Consider the following 4,240-nt stretch of genomic DNA (forward strand, 5'->3'; position numbering starts at 1 on the left):
CAATATTTCTAGGTCTTCTTGAATTCATTCAGAAGTTTCTCCCAATCTTCCTTCACATCTTTGATTTCTTTCTGTGTTCTTTAAATTCACTGAATTCTTTTATCATGTTTATAATTGTTCTTTTGAGTTCAAGGTCCTGTGTTTTCTCCAGGGAGTTCTCACTGTACTCCTCTGGAGGACTATTGATACTTGGTGGGAATATATTATTTTGGTTTTTCATATTATTATTTTTTCTCTGTGACTTTGACATGTGAATGTCTTTTGTAGCTTCTGATTCTTGTGTAAGACTCAAGCCTTCCTTTGTTCAGTTTAGATGTTCTTTTTGTAAAACTCTATGTGTCTTTGTGGTTTACTTGTTGGACATTAAAAGCTGGTTGGTCTAGGCTTCAGGTTCTCTTTTTTGATTTTATATTGAATTGGCCTAATTGCTTTTGTCTTCAGGAGTTCCCACAGAGGCCCAAGTAATATGAGATTCAGATGCTCTCAGGCTTTCTCTTAAGGTCTGGATCCCTTCAGGAAAGATGTTGTCCTCAGGAATTTGGGTTTGGACAGGGAGCACGGCCCAGGAGGGATGCTGTTCTCAGGAAGCTGGTGGCTCTGCAACCCAGGCATTGAAAGGGAGGTGGGGGCAGGAAGAGCCACTTATGGCCCCTGGGTACTACTGGGAGGAACTGGGCAGGTCTGGATGCAAATGATCTGGAAGAGAGGTTAGCCCTGATGTCTGGGCTGCTAAGACAAGAAATGGGCCAGTACCTACATTAGGAGGAGAGAATTGGTTGGGGAGCTGGGAGGGTGAAAGGGGCTGGGGGAGTCAAGGCATGGTCGGTGCACTGGACTTAACCAGGAAAGGTACTGGCACCAGGACACCAGAGACTGTGCATCCCAGGGAAACAAAGGGAGATGAGAGCAGGACTAGGCCCAAAGTGCTCCTGGGGACCACAGGGAGGAACTGGTTTGCTCTGGATGCAAAGTATCAGGAAGTGGTGGTGGCTCTGGGCCGAGATGTTAGCCCCAGTATCTGGGGTGCCAAGACAAGAAATGGGCCACTCCCCAGGCTAGGAGGAGAGAGTATGCAGGGGAGCTGGGAGGGTGAAAAAGGCTGGGGGAGTCAAGGCATGGTAGGTGTGCTGGACTTACCCAGGAAAGGTATTTGTCAATTTCTCTGCTATAAAGCCCCTTGTTTTCACCCTCTTAGTGTATTATACTAACAGGAATACAGTCTTCATGAGCAGTTCACAGTAACTGTAGAGCAGTTACCTTCTAATGGATAGTCTCCAATGCCCCTCTTCTGTTTCTTGTGACATTTTACTCATCTATGCTTAACAGCTATTCAGTTTATGCCCATTATTGTTATTTATCTTTTAAACCATTTAGGAATAACTTGTTTAAAAAATTTGCACTGTCATCATTACTTACTTTTCCCATTTATGTGACAAAGAACTGATAAAAGCACCTTAAGAAAAGATTAACTTGTTTTTCTTTGAGTTGGACGAGACACAGTTCATCGTGGAATGGAATGCATAGAAGCTGCTGGTTCCATGATTGCAAGAGTATAAAGCTGGGACTTCTGAACTTGCCTGTTGTTAAAGTTGAAATCAGAGAACTGAAAGGAAATGGGACTGGGCTTGAAATGTCAAAGCCTGATCCCTGTAACCCACGTCTCCAAGGAGGCTCCAACTTCTAATATTTCCACGACCTTGAAAAACAAATGTCAGCCAAGAACTAGATATGCAAATGCAGGAGACTATGGGGGATTTCTCACATTCAAACTATAACACTAGTTTCATATATTCCACCTGTGTACACCTTTATTTTGATATCCAAGTTGTGTATCTATATTTTTCTTTATATCTTCCTAATGTTTCTAAACTTTCTTCTGAGACATGTACACATAATGGATTATTTCGCATTTTATTTATGAAATCCATTCCTCCTAAAATTCTAAATAGATTTTTTAGATAGGTATAGAATCCTAGATTTGTTGATTAGGCATGTTTGTTTGTTTCTACCAATGCTCTACACATTTGACTTCACTCTTACTCTTCTTGCCTGGTTTATGAAAAAAATCCCTGCTGTAACTTTCAACAATATTCCTCCATGGAAGGTACTTCCCTACCACCAACCACAGATGCTTTTAGTATTTTCTGTTCCTTGGTTTCTGAAGCTTGAAAATTATATTTTTAGGTGGATTTCTTTTGTTAGTCACAGTGTATGTTCCACAAACTTCCTGGATCTTTGCCTTAATATCTCTTATCAATATAAACTTTTTTTCTCATTCATTGTTACTTCAAATGTATTTTGAAGTTTGCTCTCTGTTCTCTTTTTCCATATTCCAATTTATGTGTGTGTGTGTGTATGTATGTTGTGATATCTGTACCCACATTTCTTTGACAATCTGTTTGCTATTATCATTATTTTCTCTTTGCTTTTGAGTTTGAAATATTTCTATTAATCTATCTTCTGAATCACTGTTATTATTATTATTTTTTCTGTTGCCAGGTCATCTCTACTGATGAGTTCATCAAAGACGGAACGCCTTCTTGAAGGATTCCATTATTTTTTTGTTTGGTTGTTGCTTAAAATTTTTTTTTTCATGTCTAGAGATATAGTTCAGTTGTTTAGTGACAATGTAGCTAGTTAAAGGCCTTACATTTCATTCCCAGCATCCTGAAAATATTTGATCTTCCTACTTAGGTCACTCATTTACTCCTATTTGCCTCCTTTATCCATTATACCCCTTAGCATAACAGTTACAGTTATTTCAAAATATTTTTCTCTAATTTTATTTCTGTGGAATAGCTCTATATAGTCTTGCGTTTTCAGATTGTGTTTTATTTTGTCTTCTATCATTCCTTGAATTTGTTTTTGTTGATATTAAAAGTTGGTGTGTATTAGGTAATGGGAACTGAAATAAGTAGATTTTGGTATGGGTTGTGTTCATGCTGTTAGGAGCTGGGCTGGTTTTTGGTTTGTGTTTTTTTTGTTTTTGTTGTTGTTTTTTGGCCTTTTTGAGACAGGGTCTCCCTGTAGCCCCAGCTGTCCTGGAACTCACCATGTAGACTAGGCTGGCCTTGAACTCACAGAGATCCACCTGGCTGTGGTTCCCGAGGGCTGGGATTAAGGACGTGAGCCACCATGCCCAGCTTGTTTCTGTTGTTTTTTTAAATTTGTTTTTTTTTTTTTTAGGTGGAGTGGGCTTTATTGTTGTTGTTTTGAGACAGGGTCTCCCTATAGTCCAGCTGACCTGGAGATCACTATGTAGAACAGGCTAGCCTGGATCCCACAGTGATCGACCTTCCTCTCTACCTCCTGAGTTCTGGGATTAAAGGCATGCACCCATCTAGAGATGGGTTGTTTTTAAAGGTGTTTTGCTTATCTGTGGTTGATTTTCTGTTTTATTCACATCAATGCTGGAATCTTCATATTCCTCAGTTGTCTTTCACTTTGTCTTCCTCTTTGTTTGGGTTTTATTATTATTCCCTCTGACAGCATCTGTGTCTGCCACTCTTTCAGCTGTAATTCACTGTTATAGCAATGGAGTCTTGCTGCCATTGCTCATATCATGGGGGTATGGAGCTGTCTGTAATCTCTAGAAGGGATCTCATTATGTTATGGACACATGCTATTTCACAACTATTTCCCATTGGTACAAGGCCCTGTTCTCTTGCAGTGGCCTATCACTTTGTTTCAACGTTGGCAATCCATTTCTTTTAAATTTTGCCCCCTGTTGATTAGTTCCCCCTACATCTCTTAACAAATCACCCAAAAAACATTAGTCATTTAAGATACTAGCATGAAAAGAGCAAGTATTTCAGCATAAACATTGGTTCTAGAAAAGAACAACTTGAGTTTTCATACCAGTAAATACATTCTGCTTGCTTTAAAAACTTCAAGCCATGACAGCACAAAAGTACTAACATTTCTGAAAGTCCCAGCTTTGTTTAACACATTAAAGTTTGTGAATATTGTATCATTTGTGAACATCTTTTTAACAGTAATTGATGTTTCAGCAGGTATATCACATACTTCAGTTATTTTTCTTATCTTAGTATGGATATGAACCTGCATTCTGGCAAAAACTTTAAGTGAGCTATCAGAGCCAATGTGGCAATTCATTGATCCACAGGATTAAAATTATCACTTTTTTGAAGACCTTGAATTGAAAGCAATTGTTATAAGACTCCTTATTAAATTATGTTCATTTAATATTTATATATAAATATTAAGTAAAATGATACAA

This window comes from Nannospalax galili, unplaced genomic scaffold, assembly GCF_000622305.1.
Source record: "Nannospalax galili isolate Female #2095 unplaced genomic scaffold, S.galili_v1.0 scaffold728, whole genome shotgun sequence".
Classification (NCBI taxonomy): Eukaryota; Metazoa; Chordata; class Mammalia; order Rodentia; family Spalacidae; genus Nannospalax; species Nannospalax galili.